Source organism: Stegodyphus dumicola, chromosome 2 (genome assembly GCF_044657685.1).
Source record: "Stegodyphus dumicola isolate Sdum_Otavi_A_Nest chromosome 2, ASM4465768v1".
In the NCBI taxonomy this organism is placed as follows: Eukaryota; Metazoa; Arthropoda; class Arachnida; order Araneae; family Eresidae; genus Stegodyphus; species Stegodyphus dumicola.
Genome location: NC_140769.1, coordinates 285,017,447 through 285,040,792, shown reverse-complemented (window position 1 = coordinate 285,040,792; position 23,346 = coordinate 285,017,447). Strand labels below are relative to the sequence as shown.

General features: G+C 34.4%; 1 non-coding gene across 1 annotated transcript; it reads right to left on the bottom strand.

Annotated features, from left to right (window-relative positions):
• Positions 1 to 2,433: 2,433 nt before the first annotated feature.
• TRNAT-AGU (transfer RNA threonine (anticodon AGU)) lies at positions 2,434 to 2,507 on the bottom strand. The gene has a single exon. It is a non-coding gene; the product is annotated as a tRNA-Thr (tRNA).
• Between the last annotated feature and the right edge of the window lie 20,839 nt (positions 2,508 to 23,346).

Below are 23,346 nucleotides of genomic sequence, written 5' to 3'. Positions count from 1 at the left end.
GATAAAATGTGCAAAACGAACGCAACGTAAACGGAAGCAGAATGAAATGAACCGGAATGTGCTATTCTAAGCTGATTCTAACGGGATGACGATTCTAAGCTTTTAGATCTCGATTAATTACAAAAGATCATAAATCACATTTATGAAAGCTATTTTCCTTCAATAAATCAAATTAAGAACATTGACTTAATGCAGGAAAGAAGCGATAATAAAATTACGTAGAAGAATTAACAAAACAATAAAGAGAAAATGATTTGCTAGAACGTTTACACATCTGAAAGGTTGAAGGAAAGAAACGCCAATTAAGAACTATGAAAGTAACCTTAAGAAAAAAAGAAAAAAAAAAAAAATGTATATTCAGGGGCAATAACGTGCAAAAGGAAAGAAAGTAGTTATACATAAACATTTTTCGTTTTCATCCGTTAAATACGTATCACTTTGACCTTTTAATTTTATTTTTTCTTATTCTATAATTAGAAGATATATAGCATTTGCGGGAAACTTCGTGTCGCGATTGCGGAGAAACATTATGTGATTTTTAATCTAAATCCAATAATTACATACAAAAAGTACATTTCGTTAACATGTTTGCGAATTGAACATTTAATAATTTTTCTAAATAAACATAAAAAAGTGTTTCTGGTTTACTATAAATATCAAACATCAATGAATTTATCAAACATCAATGAAAGTTTTTGGTTACCAAATAAGGCTTTAATAAAATACTACAGGGAAAATTTAGTCAGATAGGATAGTTTTATTAGAAGAGAGTAATTCCTCTGTATGTATTGTTGCACGTAGCCATAGTAAAGTCAGTTTCGAACATGAGTATCAGATCTTTATACTGGAAGAACGAGATTCAGATGATCCCTTGATTACTTGAAACGAAATTATACGTTAAAGTTTTGTACAGAAATATTAAAGCTATCAAAAATTAATTATATGTATGTATATCGTACAAATATGCGCACACACAGAGATATACAAGGTGTGACTCATTAAAAAAATCTGATGTGTACACCACATGACTTCCTTGTACGGAATATTAAATTATGCGCATTTTTCTTGCATTTCATTTAAACTTATTAGATTGAATTAAACCTACTTCGCCGACAGCGCATAAACCACAATAAAATAAATGCATTCTTTAAAATTCACTTTGTTTACCACAGCGACACTCTGGCGCTAGGTTTACTTAACAGTATTATATTTCATTCATATTATAACTTAGAATGCACAAAACGTACATCATTTAAAGAATTATCTAATCGTCGCCACATGTTCTATTCAAATACTATAATAAAGCTAGAACTATGTATAAAATAAATTAAGCAAATAAAACAAAAAAAAAAAAAAACAGTTTTTCACAGGCGATTGAGTATTTCTCATCGAATTAATTCAGTTCTTACTTCGCGAGAAGGCAAAAATACAGAAAAACTCAAAATATCTATATTAAAAATTACGAAGTAAATCTCAAACGCTTATTTCCTAGAAAACATTCCAGAAAGAATTAAGCATGATTTAATTGGCAATAATAAATGAATGCGTTATCTTTGTTGTTGCGAAGCTAAGTTTCTCTAGATTGACAACAAATCCACTAGTCTCCTGTTTCAAATGTAAACATCAATGGCCGCCATTAAAACAGGCTTAGCGAGAATTAAACAACTTTAAAATTTCTGATAATTCTAAAAATATTGCACACAGATTTACTAAAGGCATAAAATCCTTAACAAGAAGATAAAAGCAATATAATTCAATCATTTTTAAAGAAAAAAATGTACAATTTACAAACATATAAGAATACAGAAACTGAGATCACTGAGCCGGGTAACAGAGAGGATATACATATAAATATATTTATATACGTTTGGTGCGGCCGATTGCAACCAAAATACGAGGTGCACATCTACATGTTATAGCAGTCCTATATACAAAATTTCAACGTTCTGAGGCTACTCGTTTTTGAGTTATGCGAGATACGTACGTACGTACATACGTTCGTACAGACGCCACGAAAAATTCTCTTCAGAATTAATTTTAAAGCAGTATTATAATTTTTTTTGAAGGAAAAGAGTGTTTTATTCTGTCCTTACGTACAGATATCATGCAAAAACATCGTTAAATTGAATTCGATAGCGGTCAAAATGGATATTTTCGTTGAAATATGCTGCCTGAAACTTTTCGTGATTACAATACTTCCTTTTTACTTTGTACAAGGAAGTAAAAACGATATGGGTCCAATAAATCATTGTCCTTACAGAATCAGTTCTTCGTGCCATTATCACCTTCAAAATAGTTCACACACTTCTGAATTTGTTAACAGTTCTGGAACGAGATTTTTGGAAGGCCCTTCAGGAGATTTTCCGTGTTTGCCAGAGCCTTGTAAAGACATTAGGTTAATTGAAAAAGGCAAGGAAGATGAAAAACTAACAATGCCTTCGCCGGGAATCGAACCACGGACCTCTGGAATACTAGACCAGCGTGCAGAACCACTACACCACGATGGCACCCTAGGAAAGCGGGAGAAATGCATTATATATTCCCCCCTTTGAAAGGGCGACTGGGGTTTTTAGGGGATCCAAACGCCAAATCCTGGGTGAGGAGACTCATCATCCAACAGCCTTTTAGTTCGGGCGCCACTGTAGAGACATTAGGACTCTCCGGGAATCAAACCACGGACCTCTCGAATACGCGCCGAGTGTGCTGACCACTACATGCGAAGGCATGCTAAGAAGGCGGGAGAAATACCTTATACCCTCTTCAACTGTGGTAAAAGGGTTCACTTTAAGCAAGATTTAATTTTAGGAAATAAAAAAAGTCATATGGAGCCAAATAAAGAGGATGCGCCATCACAGTAATGTTTTTGCTGGTCAGTAACTGCTCGATATATAGGCGGGCGCATTGTCCTGGTGCAACAACCATCCATCAGTGTGGATGGTTGTTGCACCAGGAGAATGTGCCCGCCTATATATCGGCTTTTTTTAAACTGTGGCTTTTTTCCTAATTTTGAAGTCTTTTTAGTACTTCAATGTAGTATGAAGTGCTTTAAAATAGTGATTCGCAATGTCTGCCACCCTCCACCCTACGGAGATGGCCACTAATTAGTTTCTCTCCTTCTTGCTGGGAGCGGTCTTAGCTCCCGGATATGCAGTGTTCTGCACTTCCTTTTACGTGGCCATCCCACCGCAGTTCCAGGACTTAAGGATCGATTTTTTCCCATTCGTATTCCGCTTTAAGGCATTAAATTGCCTGCTTAAATCATTTAAACTAGCAGTTACTTGATCTACTGGCTCCTGGACTTGACCAGCTCTGATTTAGGTGACGGTCTCTATGAGTTGCTTGCTGAGCTGCTTCGAATTTCACAGCGTACACCAAAGCGTTCTTTAGATCCTTGACATTCCGCCATTTTCAGGGTTTTCTCTTTCTCAGGACGAACGTTTCTACAAACGAAGTACTGCAGGGACTGGGTTTCCCTTGTTGCGCAATCTGGAAAGAAAAGATTAGATAACCTCTCACATCCGTGGCGAGCTCTTTTACATTTTCTATGGGACAGTTTTGGCAAGATTTTAAATAAAATCTTTTATACTCTTAGACACTTCTCGCCAAAACAACTGTTTCGAGTACAGCTGCGAAATAAGGTTACCGGGTACAGTTGCTTCAGGTACAGCTGCGAAACTGCTCCAGCGCTCCGGGTACAGCTGCGAAGTCTGGCATCTGGTTTCTGGAAAAAGTTTTAATAATATCCGCTGCGTCTTCTTTTAGAGAAATGGCGAAATGGCAGGCTATAATTTTGGAACTCCATCCATTTGCGTCCGCCACTATAGAGAACTCAGTTTTAGACATTTGCCAGAATTATTATATATGTATAGCTTTTCAGTTATATACGCTTAGCTTTAGAAAGGGTCAAGAAAACATAGGTGGGAACTTAAAGCCATCAGAACTGATTTCAGCTGTCATTACGCATTTATGTAACATGTCAACTTCCTTGGCACAGCAGAGACTCTTTATTATTATTTAAACTTCTTTATCTGTTTCAATATTTTCTTGAACTGACTTGATGGTCCGTTTCATTTTTTTTTTTTTTGGCCCACTTCAATTTTTTCTTCGTGCACTTTCATCTTTACTTTAACATACCTGATGGCCCGTTTTATCTTCTCTTCGAATGCAGCAAAGCTGTCACCAGCTGTCTCAGTTGCTCATCCATTGCTTTTGGTACCGGCATTCAACCCCTCTCCTGACATAAAAACAGTGACGTGAGTAATGGTTTGAATGTACACAGAAACAATCGTAGCTTGATGATTTCATTTTTCTAATACGGAATAATTTATAGTTTTGAAGAGAACACACACAGAAGAACACAATCAGCAGATACATCTTCAAACTATTAAGAATGTTGAAAACAAGACAGTGCAAAGCGATCTAAAAGCGAAATTCGCTCAGTGATCTCTCACTACTCTGAACTCAACTTGTAAGGTATTTCTCCCGCCTTCCTAGCGTGCCTTCGTGGTGTTGCGGTCAGCACACTGAGCCGGTATTTCAGTGGTCCGTGGCCGAGGTTCGGGAACGGGAACGGGCTGGCTGCACGGGCGTTTTCATGGTTTTCCCCATGTGTAACGTGTATACGGGCCAGTCTCCCTTAGAAAGTCCTCCAAGAAGGCATCCCTCTCCTTAGGAAGATAGCCCTAGTGTGCTTTGCCGTATTCTCAATACACCACACCACCAGAGGTCCGAGGTTCGATCCCCGGCGATTGCTAATTTTTCATCACTACTGATTTAAAAAAAAAAAATACCTAATGTCTCTACAGTGGCGCCCAAACTAAAAGGGTGTTGAGTGATGATTCTCCGCACCCAGGATTTGGGGACTGTGTCCCCTAAAACTCCCACTCTCCCTTCGAAAGGGGGAGTGTGTAAGGTATTTCTCCCGCCTTCGTGGTGTAGTGGTCAGCACACCAAACCGGTATTTCAGAGGTCCGTGGTTGGATTTCCGGCGAAGGAGATCGCTAATTTTTTTAATCACTCCTGCTTAAAAAAAAATACCTAATGTCTCTACAAACTCATAACTGATGACCTCTCTAGTCTTACACAGTTTTCGCTCCTCCACCAAGAAATTTCTTGTACCATTGATTTTTCTAAATTGCTGGAGGTCACAGTTACGGTTACATAAGGACACAGTTACAGTTACACAGTAGTAGGACCAGAATTGCCAAATAGCCGCCACAATTGTTGACGTTTGGCAAATTTTAGCCAAAACCATCGCCTACTAAGCACTATAACCATTTACTTGAACGTTAAATTCACGTATCCCTGTAATCCTATTTTTCCGGCGAGGCATCTCATTATGAGGCCTTTCATGCTACATTATTTAAGGAATACCACAATATATATGTGATGAACCAGCTTTTGTCGTAGCTTAAATTATCAGACGATAAGTTTTAAAAAACAGGATCCATTTATCATATTTCAGGAGAAAATAGCAGTTACAAAATCAGATATCCGGAGTAAATAAAAAAGAATTACTAATAACTTTTTGTATGAAATTTACTGCATCGTGACATTAAAGAAAAGCCCCGATATTCTTTTGCGAGTCCTTTTATAGTCTCTGGAAAGGCGGAGCTTCCAAGGAATGACATCAGCCAATCCAGTTCGCTTTAAATATTTCCAGAACATTCTATAATTGTACGTGTAGAAAAGGCGGGAAAAACAACTTGACTACGAGGCTCTGGATTTAATTCCACGTACATTCAAATAAGAGAACGTCGCCATTAAAAATGAAAAGAACATACAGTTAGAACTTGACTATGGAAGTGTATTTTTGACTATGGAATTTTATTATTACAAATATATATATAATAATAGCAAGGAAAAGACCGAGCAGTGTTGATGCGTACGTAGATCCATATTGAAGAGGAAGCTAATACCTAATGTCTCTACAGTGTACCTAATGTCTACATATCTTACATATATATACTTTATCTTACATATATATACAAAGAAAAAGGGAGATGCACATCTACATGTTATAGCAGTCTCATAACGCAAAATTTCAACATTCTGCGTTTAGTCGTTTTTCAGTTATGCGAGATACGTACATACGTAGGTACGCACAAACATCGCGACAAAAATTTCTTCTGAATTCATTTTAAATCCATTTTACAATCCGATTTTTTTTTTAAAAAAAAGAGTCTGCACGTATATACAGACGTCTCGGAAAAAATAGTGCGAATATATTCGAGAATGGTCAAAATGGATGTTTCGCTGAAATCTGATAACCAAAATTTCTCGCTGTTACGATACTTCCTTTACTTCGTACAAGTACAAATGAATAAAATATAATTCCATGGTAATAAAAATACAATTCTAACAATGTTTTCTATGACAGTAACTTTATTCTTATAATTGCATCATAATTTATGTATGTAGCCGATTTATGTCGAAAATGTTATGCCATGCATTGAATATGATTTTGCTTCGGAATTCAAGAATGCAGCTATGCTAGAAACAATTTATTACGTTTAGCAACATTCTGCCGTTGTTAAGATTACAAAGAGGATGTGCTGAATAGGATGACACCGAATTTTACATCTTGAGATTTCAGGTGTGAGCTTTATAAAATATTCCTTTATAAACATACAGTTAGAATTTTAAGTGTATTCTTGATTATGGAATTTTATTATTACAAATATATAATTTCACCAAAAGTTACTTACATTTATACAATTATTTACATGCATTCGCCTTGAATTTTGAGCATTCCCTTACCACACAGCTACAATCCGCTTACAAGCATCCGTTCCTATTCCAAGAATCGAAATCGAGTGCATCGGTACTGCAGTCAGAGTTACTAACCAATACACCACCTAGGCGGCGATTATTAAATGCAGTAGGTTTTCCAGTCTCGCACAGAACAAAAATAAGGATACAATCAAAACAAGTTGATTGGCAGTCGGATTGAGAGGTAAATCGATGCAGCACAGCGTCAACGTCCGGGAACAAACACAACTACGGTTGTCTGTACCATCAGACAAACAGCTTATACAGATCCATAATCTTTTAAACCCTTCTGAGCGGCCACAGTGTTCGCCAAGAAAGCACAAATTTCCTAAAACTAATGTGAAAACAAATTATTATTTTTTAAAATTTTAATGTGAAAACTCTTCTGGTATTTCATACCTGGATTTGTTTTCTTTTGATATATTGTCTTAATTTCTTTGACATATTTTAATATGCACGTATATATACGTTCTTACAGATATCACAAAAAATATTCTAGGCCATATAGCCTATATGCTAGGCCTTGCCGCTTAGAGGGTTAAATCTTCATTTGAAATTACAAAAGTATGATATTTTTGGCACCCATAAGCAGAATATTGATATGCCAACTTCGCAATAATTGCTGTAATCGTGAACATTTTGAGTAGATTTCGGCTGTCCAATTTAGTAGAAATTCTACAAGTTAGGCATGGTTAATGAAAGGCAGTATTTTCGCATATACGCGCGATCTAAACCTTAAAAAAATAGCAATAATTTCCCTTCACTGTATTTAAACAATCGACGTAAAACTGCAACTAATTTCAGTTTCTGAATGACATCTGGAGAAATATAAAATCGTATGTGTACGGTAAACGTGATCTGACCCAAATATTCTGTTGCACATCATATACATGTAAGTACTGCATGTAAAATTTTAATGTGTAAAGTTATTTTTGAAATTTTTTAGTGCAGAATCAATTTTTGCATTCTAATTTTACTTTAGCCTACATCGTTACATTAGCCTTCGTCGAAATAACATTTGAGAAAGTTAACACTATAAATAAGATTAAAAAAATCTGATATGTACACCACATGACTTCCTTGTACGGAATATTAAATTATACGCAATTTTTCTTGCATTTCATTTAACTTATTAGATTGAATTAAACCTACTTCGCCGACAGCGCATAAACCACAATATAATAAATGCATTCTTTAAAATTCCCTTTGTTTACCATAGCGACACTCTGGCGCTAGGTTTACTTAACAGTATTATATTTCGTTCATATTATAACTCAGAATGCACAAAATGTATATCATTTAAAGAATTATCGAATCGTTGCCACATGTTCTATTCAAATACTATAACAAAGATAGAACGTTGTATAAAAGAAATTAAGCAAACAAAACGAAAAAGAAACAGTTTTTCTCGGACGATTGAGTATTTCTCATTCAACTAATTCAGTTTTCACTTCGCGACAAGGCAAAAATACATAAAAACTCAAAATATCTGTATTAAAAATTACGAAGTAAATCTTAAATACTTATTTCCTCGAAAAAATTCCAGAAAGGATTAAGCATGATTTAATTCGCAATAATAAATGAAGGCGTTATTTTTGTGTTGCAAAAATTTAGTGTCTCTAGATTGGCAACAAATCTACAATTCTGCTGTTTCAAATGTAAACAAATATGTCCGCCATGTTATTTAAAACTTAACAGCACTTAAAGAGCTTTTAAATTGTTGATAATTGTACAAATATTGCTTCCAGAATTACGAAAGGCATAAAAACTTTAACCGGAAGATAAAAAGAACATAATTCAATCATTTTTAAAGCAAAAAATGTACAATTAAACACATCTAAGAGTAAAGGAACTGAAATCACTGAGCCGGGTAACAGAGTGGATATATTTATAAATATATTTATATACGTTTGGTGCGGCCGATTGCAACCAAAATACGAGGTGCACATCTACATGTTATAGCAGTCCTATATACAAAATTTCAACGTTCTGAGGCTACTCGTTTTTGAGTTATGCGAGATACGTACGTACGTACATACGTTCGTACAGACGCCACGAAAAATTCTCTTCAGAATTAATTTTAAAGCAGTATTATAATTTTTTTTGAAGGAAAAGAGTGTTTTATTCTGTCCTTACGTACAGATATCATGCAAAAACATCGTTAAATTGAATTCGATAGCGGTCAAAATGGATATTTTCGTTGAAATATGCTGCTTGAAGCTTTTCGCGATTACAATACTTCCTTTTTACTTCGTACAAGGAAGTAAAAAGTATAATCTTAAGCATTCTTTGCGATGTAATAATAACTCCAGTTACTATTTGGTCTTGAAAAAAAATGAAGGAAACATTTACGTACTTTTAAATATATGATATTGACACCCCAAGGGTTTGTTGTACAGCGATCTTATACGTAAATTATACGCGTTTTTTTGCTGCATTTCATTTAAACTTATTTCCTCGAATTTCTTTACAGATATATATACATTTACAGATATCATTGAATCAATTTAATTCTCACTTTGCGGCAAGGCGAAAATTCATAAAAACCCCAAAAAACATCTTCATTAAAAATTGTAAAAGACAGAAAACCTAAAACACCAACTACAGATAAAAACAGTCAGAAAACAATTTTTACAATTAAACTTTCTAAGCAAATACAAGTAATTCGGCCAACGAGCAAAAAGGCCAAATTTTCGATGCCCAAAACTGAAAGTTAACTTTTGGTCCACTGGACAAAAGGGCAATGAAGCTAGTAAACCAATTGACTTGATTCATTATTTTAAGTGTTTCAAATGTATATAAATGGCTGCCTCCTTAGGTCTAGCGCCACTTAAACCTTTCATTTGTTGATAATTCTACAATTACTACATTCAGATTAAGATGTGTTGGAACTCCAAAATCTTCAAAAAATTGTGATTTCGGATTTTTTCATTTTCAAATTCTCTACACTTTTATCTTTCTAAAAATACCATTCTTTAATCTCTATGAAAGTTAGAATGTAAAAAAATCTAGTTTTAATTTGTCATCTACTGCTTTGATCAATGGGGATTTTTACATACAAACGCGTTTTTCTCCAAACGTGATATTTTTACACTCGATGTACCTTTTCTCAGGAACTACTGCTCACAGGTATCAACTTTTTATGGCTTATTTATTAGGTACCCTAATATTTACTGAAATGAGCTTTTTGTAATAAACTTTGAAAAAAAAAATTAATTTTTTTTTGTGTGAGAAAAGTGCTAAATTTTACTATGCTTAACAAAATATTCTGTAATTTACTCTAACATTCAAAATGTTTCAAAAGCTCATTTCAGTATAATCAGATAGGTTATACTTTAATGACAAATTAATAAATGACAAATTAAAACTAGATTTTTTTACAGTTCTAACTTTCATAGATATTAAAGCATGGTATTTTTAGAAAGATAAAAGTGTAGAGAATTTGAAAATGAAAAAATCCGAAATCACAATTTTTTGAAGATTTTGGGGTTCCAACACTCCTTAATCTGAATGTAGTAATTGTAGAATTATCAACAAATGAAAGGTTTAAGTGGCGCTAGGCCTAACGAGGTCGCCATTTATATACTTTAATTACAGAAAACATTTCAAGCTTGTGTCTACAGCAGATTTTGAGAAAAGGTACATCGAAAATGGCCAGTTTAACATTGTCGGTATAGGGGTTTCTGATACCCCTTAACTAAAGGCATAAAGCCATTAACCGGAACTTAAGAACAAACAAATAAATCACTTTTAGAGCAAAAAATGCACAATTTACCAACATAAAAGGTGAAAAATACTCAGATCACCAAGCCCAGTAACAGGGTATCTCTCTCTATATATACAAACACATATATGTTTGTTGCGGCCGAGAGAAATGAAAAAGGGAGGTGCACAAGTACATGTTATAGCAGTCCCATACACAAAATGTTAACGTTCTGTGACTAATCTTTTCTGAGTTATGCGAGATGCGTACGTATGTACAGATGTCACGCAAAAAAAAATCTGCTTTGAATCCATTTTATAATCCGTTTTCGAAAAAAAGATTCCTTTATTCTGGCCGTACGTACAGATGTCATGCAGAAAAAACATTCAAATGGTTTCGAGTGCGGTTCAAACTGGATATTTTCGTCGAAGTATGATACCCGAAAGTACAAGGAAGCAAAAATAGGCTGTGGAAAATAAAATTTGTACAGCTATTCCTGCTGGTGTCCGCATATTACACTTAGTCCTCACTAACGAAAAAGGTGTTAGTGAGTACCCGAAAGTACAAGGAAGCAAAAATAGGCTGTTGAAAATAAAATTTGTACAGCTATCCCTGCTGGTGTCCACATATTACACTTAGTCCTCACTAACGAAAAAGGTGTTAGTGAGTACCCGAAAGTACAAGGAAGCAAAAATAGGCTGTTGAAAATAAAATTTGTACAGCTATCCCTGCTGGTGTCCGCATATTACACTTAGTCCTCACTAACGAAAAAGGTGTTAGTGAGTACCCGAAAGTACAAGAAAGCAAAAATAGGCTGTTGAAAATAAAATTTGTACAGCTATCCCTGCTGGTGTCCGCATATTACACGTAGTCCTCACTAACGAAAAGGTGAAAGGTGTTCCATTCGCGGGCTAGAAATGGCGCCCGAACATATTGGCCATTTCAAAACCCAGTAATTTATAACCACATTACTGGACATTATCAGATGGACATTACTAGCATCATCAGAAGTTTTCCATAACTGATACTAATTTTATATTTTGTACACGTTAGTTATATCACTGAACCGAATTTTACATTATTAAAGGAGTTTTTATTCAGCAGAGTAAATAGCATTAAGATTCTCATCTTTGTCTGTGTCTGTAAAAGTAATTTATTAAAAGCTGCAATTGCTTTAATGTTTAAAACTGCTGGGCTTTCATCTTTGTTAAGAGACTAGGGAGCTAAAATTCTTATATTTACGACTTGATGTTTCATTTATTTTTTGCTAATGAAATAGCAAGGGCTTGATGCATAAAGCACACGCAAACTTGGTTTAATTAGAAGTGCAAAACTTCATTTAAGATAATTATTAAAATGATAGAAATGACACTGAAGAATGCGAATGACTATTTCAGCAAAGTTTGTTAAACTAAAGGTGAAAAATCAGACAATTACTTTTAAAAACCTGACTGACTTCGCAGTTCGTTTATTGTCCTTCTTATATCCAAGTCACTAACATTTTAGAAATTCCACTTCCCAGTAGCATTACGCTTAGTTCCATCTTTGCGGCACTTCAATTCTTTTTCATTTTCTGCATATATCTGCCACTGCTTCGTCTTGTAGAACGGAGAAAATATTTACAGCGCTGTCAAAAAGAAGCTCAAGAGAATAAGAGTTTCTCCAAGTTTCATGGCTTGCCGTTAACGTTAAATTGCTTCACCGTTTCAGTTCGCTGTACTATTTTCATTAACAGAGGGGCACGGAAAGCTCCGTTACTTTCTTGCAAGAAATGAATAAGAGTCTAATGTTCTAATTTAAATAAGTTGATGCTTGAGAATATTTCGTAGGGGAATTCTTTAGAGTTCAAAAATAGTTCTAATCAGTCTTAAGTAGTAAGGTTTTATCATTAAATTCCTTTTCAATAATGCTGAACAGAAATTACAAAAATAGGAAACTTAATCCTTAAAGAGATTATATCACCGGGATTTAATTTATAATATTTAAGGCGATTATAAAACTGAAATTCATAATACTTGAACTCGAATTTATAAGACTTTATATTGTAGAAACATTAGGTATTTTTTGGAGACCGGAGAGAGGAAAAATTAGCAACCGCCTTCGCCAGGAATCGAACCACGGACCTCTGGAATACCGGCCCAGTGTGTAGAACCGCTACACACGAAGGCACGCTAGGAAAGTGGGAGAAATACCTTACATACGCCTCTTTTTAAAGGGCGACTAGGGTTTTTAGGGGACCTAATCGCCAAATCTGGGTGCGGAGAATCATCGTCCAACAGCCCTTTTAGTTCGGGCGCCACTGTAGAGATATTAGGTTAAATGGAAAAGACGAAGAGATGAAAAATGAGCAAACGCCTTCGCCGGGAATCGAACTATGGACCTCTGGAATACCGGCCCAGTGTGCAGAACCACTACACCACGAAGGCACGCTAGGAAAGTGGGAGAAATACATCAGATACTCCCCTTTTTAAAGGGCAACTAGACTTTTTAGGGGACCCAATCGCCAAATCTGGGTGCGGAGAATCATCATCCACAACCCTTTTAGTTCAGGCGCCACTTGTAGAGACATTAGGTAATTGGAAGCAAAAAAGATGAAAAATATGAAACCACCTTCGCCGAGAATAGAACCACGGACCTCTGGAATAGCGGCCCAGAGTGCTACCGTTACACCACGAAGGCACGCTAGAGAAGTGTGAGAAATACCTTATATACTCCCCTTTTTAAAGGGCGACTAGGGTTTTAGGGGACCTAGTCGCCAAATCCTGGCTGCAGAGAATCATCATCTACAACCTTCTTTAGTTCGGGCGCCACTTGTAGAGTCATTAGGTTAACTGGAAACATTTTTCTTGAATATAAGAAGATCTAAGGAATTTGAAAACACGCTAAACTTTTCTAAACACAATTCATTCAGTTGCGATATTGCGTTAAAAAGGTTTTGCAACTAAAAGTAAATATGAGACAAAAAATATTCATATTTAGGCCCACCAGCGGCCGAGCGGTAAAGTCGTTGAACACTGGTAGTTCGGTCCGAGGTTCGAATCCCGCGAACGGGCTGGCTGAATGGGTTTTCCCCATGTGTAACGTGTATACGAGTCAGTTTCCCTTAGAAAGTCCTTCACGAAGGCATCCCTCCTCTTAGGCAGATATCCCTAGTGGGCTTTTCCATAATTAAATACACACACATTTCATATTTATTTCGCTCTTTAAATGGTTATGGAGTCTTTAAGTTAGTCGAATCAGGAATATGAAAAATATGCAGTGCAGCCCACCAGGATTCAAATCATGACCTCTTGCCTACTAGCTGGACATGCTCTCAAATTACATCGCGTTTCATCATCTTACATTCTTGTTCACGTAAAATGAAACAGGGAAGGCGGATCCGTAATCACCAAATTCTAGTGGTGACGAATTATCGTCCACCACCTTTGAGTTCAAGCGTCGCTGTTAGCGTTGCCACCTCTTGGCTATCAAAATCCGAGAGAGGAAAAAATGTTGCCGGGAGAAGAAAAAAAAATAAATTATTATTATTTTATTTATTATTATTATTATTATTATTATTATTATTATTATTATTATTATTATTATTATTATTATTATTATTTGTCGCAACTGAGAAAAGAACTCCGCCTTCTTAATCTCATTTAAAAGTATTTCTTGAGCTGTAGCAGCAAGCAATTCTCGTAAACACTTGTACATTTTGTTCTACCACAAGAAATCTTTTATTTTGGCTAAAGAAGAATCTGGAAATAAAGTGCTATACAATTTGTTTGTGCAATCCTGGCTATTAAAACTATGATGCTGCTTAATCCCATGATAGACTGAAGTAATTTCAATTGCTTATTATCTTCTTTTTTTAAAACTTTCTTCAGGAAAACGTTCGAAACCGATTGCGAAGAATCCCTATTCAATATTAACGATTGGTGGTTCTTGCTTTGGAAATGTACAGTTAACACCCTAACACCCTCCTACTTAATTACAGCTCTAACACCCTCCTACTTAATATTAATCATTTTCCGACAGTTTACATTCTCCGTTAAAGTTGTCTCTCTTCATAAGCCAATTAAATTGAGTTAACCATTTTGTCTTCCTTTATGGCACTTCTTCACTTTTGCAGCATCAGAATTTTTTTTTCCACTAGACATTATTATGAAAGCATTTAAATAATTTCAAAATACGCCCTTATTCGTGGATAGCTACCTAATAGCAGACTAAATAAAGGAATGGATTGAATATGAGAGGGTGAAAGGGTATGAGGGCGCGTGACACGCCGGCATGAAACCACGATACATTCGCACAGCGCTTACTCATCGCTCACCATAGATGGCTACTGCAAAGAATATGTATTGATATAGAGTGAATATGTATTGATTTTAAGAATTTTACGTGTTTGATTTTATTGTTGCTATTTTATACCTATATGGAACGTTGCCTTAAATTTCCATTCGTGAGTATGCTCTGAATAGGGCATGTGTTCTTGTCTTTATTATTTACAGTTTCAAAAATACACAACCTTTTGTTTGTCGCAACATAACCCCCATGGGCCAAAAAAAACTCCAACCAACCAACTATACCGGTTATCTTTAAAACGAAGAGTTTTCTTCAATGTTTATAAAGAATGATCTCATTTTCACTGGAATCGTCTTTAATTCTTATGGACTCAAGTTGCCAAATTTTTTTAATCCCGTTTTCTATTAATTAATCCACTTGGAACTAGCTGTCATGCTGGCTTGCAGATATTATAAAATATCTCTTGCCAGCTTCTTGGAGAGTCTCCAAAGAGCATGACGAAAGTGAGAGTTCCTTAACTGAATTTCCCAGGGAATGTCACAGAACTGAGATAGAAAGCGAGAACACTTTGTCAGGACTTGTGTTTCTCTTGATTTGCTTTGGAAACATGAATGATCCTGAACAGGGAGCTTACTCAAGCTATGTTCAAGAAGGTGTGAAGTAGACAACACAAGCAGGAAGGGTATACGAAACCCTTTATTTTCAATACTTTACAGGTATTTCCGAACTTCGGCCAACCACTTGTGGTTTGAACGTAAGAATATAAAAAAATACTAACTAAAACTCTAACTAAAAGCTAACTTTGAATTAGTATACAAATGCCTAGCACTAAGACTGGCCTTTATTTAAAAAAGGTACGTATGTAGTACGCCGAGCTGCTAAAACTATGACACGTCTGCAAATATCAAGAGGGCTAAACCTCTGGCCTTAAAGGCAACCAGCAATCGAGTGAAAACTCGTAAAACTACAGTGGCAAGCGGCTTCCTTCCTAAAACTCATTCTCTCTCTCTCTTGGCAAAAGGCCACAACTTAAGTACTTGGGCGTTAGCCAGACAATTTGCATAAACAAGTTAAAGCATTTAATTCTGGCCGGAAGTAGAAAATAAGAAGTGATAGTACAGTTTTAAAATAAAATAAACGTTATTAAAAACAAGATCCTTACAACTTTATACTCCATAAAGCAAAACACATCGGCGAGAACTGGAAGTGGTGGCACATGTGGTTCCATCTGCTGATTGGAAAGGAGAAGATAATCGTGGGGGCGAGAGGGACCAGAACAATGCTGGGATCATCGGTTTATTGCAGAAGTTCTCAACCGGTGGTACGCAAAGAAACAAAATAATTTTAACTATTAAATTCAAAAATTAAATAAACCCAACATCCTGAATGAGTTTTTTCTCTGACACTCGTAACTTTATGCGATCTGAGCTTTGTTTAAGGTTGGTGGTGGTGGTGGTGGTAGTAGTAGTACTTTGTAGTGGTGGTACTAAAGGTTTTCAATTTTTGTTTAGATGGTACGCGTTAGTCAAAGGGTTGAGAACCGCTGATTATAGACGTTCTTTGGCGGTAATGTGATTTTCGATGCTCTCAACCATTTCGTTCCTGCACGTTGTATCGTTATTTTCGAGAAACTTGATATTCCGGGAGAGTAATATTTATTTAAAATTCCTTCCGGGAGCCGGGAGGTTTTAATTTTCAGGGATCAGTTCCGGGAGAATCCCGGAATTCCGGAAGAGGTGGGAACACTTCACGACACGGACACTTAGCCGACACGGATACCTAACCGACACGGACACTTAGCCGACAGGCCATTTAGCCGACACGGACACTTAACCGACAGGTCATTTAGCCGACACGGACAGTTAGCCGACAAGACACTTAGCCGACAAGGACACTTAGGCGACACGGACAGTTAGCCGACAGGACATTTTGCTGAAACAGAGAGTTAGCCGTCAAGACATTTAGCTACGGGACACTTAACTGTCAACACATTTAATCCACAGGACACAAAGCCGACGGTAACGTTTAGCTGGCACATACCCAATAATTATTCAAACTTACTATCAATTACAAAATATCTCGACTTCTCCATAAGTTCAATATTTAAGTTATTTTTTCACTATCAGTAAAATTCATTTTTCGATTCTTAAAGATCTCGTATATACTTTTAATTATTGTGTTAATTTAGCAATGTTTGATATGTATCCATGGACCTTATAAGAAATAGACAACAAATAGGTTTTTCTCCCTTGCCTTGGCGTATTGCCGGCTGTCACCTTGCCCATATCCGGAGGAGTATGCAGTGCGTATAATTTTCAAGAAAAAGCTGGTGACAGCACCTCATTTCACAAATTAGAATATTTAGATATTTTTATTTTTGAAACTGAGATTGATTTTAAAAACTTTAGCATGTTTATCAAGCATAATTGATGTTCTAAATAATTATAAAGCCGTTGCATGCTTTCAGGTCTGGATATTTTTGTAGCTTTTACTATGCTGTAAGGAAATTTGTATCTCCTTCTTTTAAAAGTAATATTTTAAATCTGAAATAATAGAAAAATTCAAGCAAAAAATTTTCTCTTACAATTTTTATGCTTTTATTGGTATAAATAATTAAAAAACACTAAAATTGAAAAACGGGATTTTTGAAAGTTTTTGCTTAAAATTCTTATTTGTACTGCTTTTTTAACATTATATCTGAATATTAAACATTATATCATAATATTCTACAAAGAAGTTTTATTTCAATAATATTTCATAATACATTATAGTGATTAACACTTTAATAATTTTTATGCATTTATTATAAAGTTAATAATTGTATTTGACTGTAATAATTAATCGTGCTAGTATTTTATAGTGATTATTTTTTTTAAAATTTATGTCTAGTTCTGCATAAGTTTTCTTATTTATTGTTAATTTATTTTATCAGCCCAAAGAGGCGGCAGCTCAGAAAAGCTATTAGTTTCGAAACGGCATTTTGCTTTGTTTCACTATAAATGCCCATTAAGAAATTAAATAATGAAAAATCTGCATGAATGCATGTATGATTCTCTCGCACTGTGAAAAAAAACAATAGAATTTAGAACCATGAAATTCTGAATAACGTAATCCTTTACCCGAACATGGGCACCTGCAAGGCCTAATTTCGAATTTGTTTTAATCCATTTCATGTTTTGTAACTTTAACGACGTTTTAATTAACAAACTCAATGAGTTCAAAGCAAGCAATGGCAACCCTGTACAGAAAATAACATTTTTATCTGAAACGCGGAAATTCTAAAGATATGTCATTTTCAAATATTTTGTGATATTGTTCTTGAATTGAATTTTATGTGGTTTACTTGCGAAGAACATGATGTTTAATAAATAAAGGTAATACGCAAAACGTTACAAAAACGCTCCTTTGGGCGTAATATAAAATTATATTGCTGAGTGCTTCAGAGTTTATCTTTTTTTTTCCTCATTACACTCAAAAACTTTTATGCTCCGAATTTTATGAATTGCTAAAATAAATAGTCATCTTGTAATGTTAATAACTAATGATCATATAATCAAATAAATGATCGGTAATAAAGTGGTTAATGATATAGGCAAACAATAAACACTTATACATTAAAAGAAATGAAACACTGATAATGCAACTGGCGCATTAATGCAGAAGATGACAATTAATGAATACACGTAATCGTGTGTCATCCTGTATGACTATACATAAACTACTAGAAATGATATGCATAAACACATGCGAATGATGGTGGTAAAAGGAAACACATAATCATACATTATTGTACTGGGCTATGCACACATCAATAAAAATGATACATACACACCTATACGTTGACAGAAATGATACACTGAGAATGAAAATTGTGTATCAGTGTGAACGATGACAATTAACGGTTACACATATTCGTGTATTACCTTACTTGGCTATACATATATATTTGTTACGACTCGAACGCGAAATGGGCGAAAGTTCTTCTGCGAGTGGCAACGAGGATTCGAAAAACGAACTTGGAAGAGAGCAGTCGCTCACGCGGTTTCTCTCGATAGAATTTGATACGAAGGGGGGATAATCCCCATCTTTTGATTTGAAATTAATCTCGAATTATGTATATATTGTAATATAAAAGATGTGTGTAAATAAAAGTCGTTAAGACTTAATTGAAGTAGTGATTTGAATCGAATATAGAAATCGAAAGCTCTCCCAAATAGAAATATGGATTATAGAAATGACAATATTAGTACAAGTGATACACTTAAACACTTATACATTAATGGAAATGAAATACTGAAAATGACACTTATACATTATACGATAGATGAAGAATAATTGTAACACGTAATCGTGTATCATCCTAAGTGGCTATACATACAGTAAGGTGGTTCAGTAAAACCATCGAAACTAGTCCTGTGAAAATTTGAAAATATAACGCTGATTTTTGTTGTTTGACTTCTGAATTAGTATTTGTTCGGCGTGTTATTGTGTCTCAAAACAAAGGGAGTTAAAATTAAATGAAATTGAATTCAAAAAAAGGGTCTGAAATAGTTCAAATTTTAATTTTGCTCCAAAGGGCTCATTTTTCCTGCAATGTCAGCATTTTTGCTTCTGACCATGAAAGTTGAAACTGTTTATTTTCTAGGTCGTTTGGTTTTAGACCCATAACCTACATTTCGTTCAAGAACAACTAGAAATTGTAATTCGACACTAATAACACTCTCGGTTTAATAATAAAAAGACAAAAAAGTTGTAAAAGTCATCTTACTAAGAAAACTGAATATCGAAATGATAAACTGAGGAAAGACCGAAAACAAAACCTAACCTGCTGCATTTCACACTATATCGGAAATTCTAATTATACGCTGCTTTTAAAAGTTTTATGATTTTAAGTTTGAATTTTATTTGGCATAAGTGCAAAGAAAGCCATGTTTAATAATAAAGACAAAATTAAAAGTTTCGTTTGCGGGAGTGAGTTCAAGGGTAGACTGGTAAGCAGCGAGAACACAAAAAAACTTAACAAACTGTCTGGTGTGAAATCTGAATCTGAAGAGGATCTGACGAAATGAACTAACTCGTACTTATTTTGCTTATCGAAAGATTAAATTTTTTTATGCTTAGGGTGGAATTTTTAGCAAATACAAGTAATGATACAAAAATTTCAGAAATATTCTAACTTGCGTGTATAAAAGAAAATAATAAATATAACAAAAAAGAAATTCTGAAAGGTTTCAGATTTTAAATTACGTCCAAAGGGCCGTTTTTTCAACATTTTGTGTGTTACATTTATTTATTAAATATCTCGTTCTTCGAACTTAAACCATAAAATTCAGTTCAACAGCAATGTCGCACAGTAGTTTTAAAATGAGCATTTCTTTAGAATTTCCGATACAGAGACTCACTCGCTGGAGATAAAAATGTGTTTTCTGTACAACGTTGCCATGGCTCGCTTTGAAATCCTCGAGTTTGTTAATCAAAAATTCGTTAAAGTTTTACAAAATAGGAAATAGATCATAAAACAAATTCCAAATTTCAAATAAGGTTTTCCACATGCCCATATTCATAGGAGGATTACGTCATTCAAAATTCGATGGCTCTATGTACCGTTGTTTTATCACAATGCGAGAAATACACATACATTTACGCAGATTTTTCATTATTTAATTTCTTTAAATACCACTCAGGGGGATAATACTTTGTGGCAACAGTTTGAAAAAGTAATTCGCCATTTTTGTAGTGAATCGACACAAAATTGCTTCCTTAATTCCATTTTTATCATTATTATTTAATCCCTTTCTATTTAATCGTATATTCCAATTTTAGTTTTTCTATTTGAAAACTGCATAAAATGAACGGAAGGCATTCTGTTAGAGATAAAATTTTATGTTTTTTAAATTAATACATTATGGCAGACAGGTATTTTAGACTTTCGAAAGTTGTATCAAAGTTGTATAATTTTATCGAAAAGGTTTAAAAACACGACTGAGAAGCATTTGCAATCATGTTTTGGATTTTTTCCCGTGAATTTAGAAAAATAAAAGATTTATCGGCAAAATTTATACTATATCTATTTCATACTTTCAGAGTAAGAGATGCATTCGAATATGGTTCTATATGCTACTGGATATATATGTGTACTCAGTCATAGTGTGAGTTTGGTTTAGTTTATTTTATTACGGCAAAGTACTCGAGGATAGGCATATGCCTTCGTGGAAGACGTTCTTTAGGCAAACTGGCTCGTGTACACGTTGCATATGGGGATAACGGCAAAAACGCTCATGCAGCCAGCTCGTTCGCGGACCTCGAACCTCAGACCGAACTACCAGTGTTCAGCGACTTTACTACTCGGCCGCTGATGGGCATAGTTATAGAGTAGTGCGATAAAGAGTTATATGTTTTACTTTAAGTACAGCTAAATGATTTTTTTTAAAAACATCTAAGAAAATTTTAAAGACTCAGCTTTCTTAAAGTGATGAAAATGTTTAGTTTGATTGTATGGAAAATGTACATATGGCTTCACTATCGATTTTTTTTCAATGCAACACTAAAAGTAAAATAAAAGCAAATTTTTCTAATTTTTGCAAATTACAAAAATTTTGTTGTACATTACCGTAGTTTCTCTGAACAACAAGGGTAATATAAAAAATCTGATGTGTACACCACATGACTTCCTTGTACGGAATATTAAATTATACGCATTTTTTCTTGCATTTCATTTAAACTTATTGGATTGAATTAAATCTACTTCGCTGACAGAGAATAAACCAGAATAGAATAAATGCATTCTTTAAAATTAGCGAAACTCTGGCGCTAGATTCACTTAACAGTATTACATTTCGTTCATATTATAACTCATAATACACAAAATTTATATCATTTAAAGAATAGAATTATCTAATCGTTGCCGCATGTTCTATTCAATAAAGCTAGAATGATGTATAAAAGAAATTAAGCAAATAAAACAAAAAGGAAAACGTTTTTCACAGACGATTGAGTATTTCTCATTCAATTAATTCAGTTCTCACTTCGCGAGAAGGCAAAAATACATAAAAACTCAAAATATCTATATTAAAAATTACGAAGTAAATCTTAAGCATTATTTCCTCGAAAAAATTCCAGAAAGGAGTAAGCATGATTTAATTGGCAATAATAAATGAAGGCGTTATCTTTGTTGTTGCGAAGCTAAGTTTCTCTAGATTGGCAACAAATCCACTAGTCTGCTGTTTCAAATGTAAACAATCAATGGCCGCCATAAAAAAAGGCTTAGCGGCATATAAACAACTTTAAAATTGTTGATAATTCTAAAAATATTGCATACAGATTTACTAAAAGCGTAACAACCTTAACCGGAAGATAAGAACAACATAATTCAATCATTTTTAAAGCAAAAAATGTACAATTTACAAACATATAAGTGTAAAGAAACTGAGATCACTGAGCCGGGTAACAGAGTGGATATATATATAAATATATTTATATACGTTTGGTGCGGCCGATTGCAACCAAAATACGAGGTGCACATCTACATGTTATAGCAGTCCTATATACAAAATTTCAATGTTCTGAGGCTACTCGTTTTTGAGTTATGCGAGATACGTATGTACATACGTTCGTACAGACGCCACGAAAAATTCTCTTCCGAATTCATTTTAAAGCAGTTTTATAATTTTTTGCGGGAAAAAGGGTCCTTTATTCTGTCCTTGCGTACAGATATCACGCAAAAACATCGTTAAATTGCATTTGAAAGATGTCAAAATGGATATTTTCGTTGAAATATGCTGCCTGACACTTTTCGCGATTACAATACTTCCTTTTTACTTCGTACAAGGAAGTAAAAATAAATTAATGAAACTATTTGCGTTACACAACAAAGGGGAATACACGTTAGGAAAATATTTATTTAGAAGCTTTAAGCTTAGACAGCCGAAATTATTTTATTTAAGGCAACCGAGGAACTAAATGAATAATAAATTATGCTAACACAGTACACGAACAAAATCAGTTTGCTAAGGAATTCGTTCCTGGCTCGATAATATAGAGTTTCATGTTAATCAGGAATAAATTCACTACTCACGTTTTACAGACTTCTGTGAACGAGTTTTCTGCTTTAAACTACTTATGTATTCAAGCTAGAAGTAATAAAATAGAGCTCGCTTAGCCGTTGTGACAATTGTTGTCTGTTGATCAAGTAAAACAAGTATGTAAATTTAGTACGTGAAATTTGAATGGAAATATTTGAAAATGCTTGTAAAAAAACTATGGAGTATTTTACAACTCGGATTTTCAAACGAGTTTTAAAATTGAAATATGTATGAAATCTAAATGGTTTGAAATGAAAAAACATATTACAGGATAAAAGTTTTGCTTACAATGAATAAATTTAACTATTACAATACAAATTATTTTTACCCTAAAGATACAGAATACAGTGACGAGTTTTCGGTATGCAACGCTTTATTGCGTATTTCTTTTAAAGCTATCGAAAAATAATAAAATATTAGCCAAAACAATCTTTCTGTTTAGATTACGAGAATATGCTGAAACATGCAGAATAGCAATAATGGAAAAATACGTATTTTGTCAAA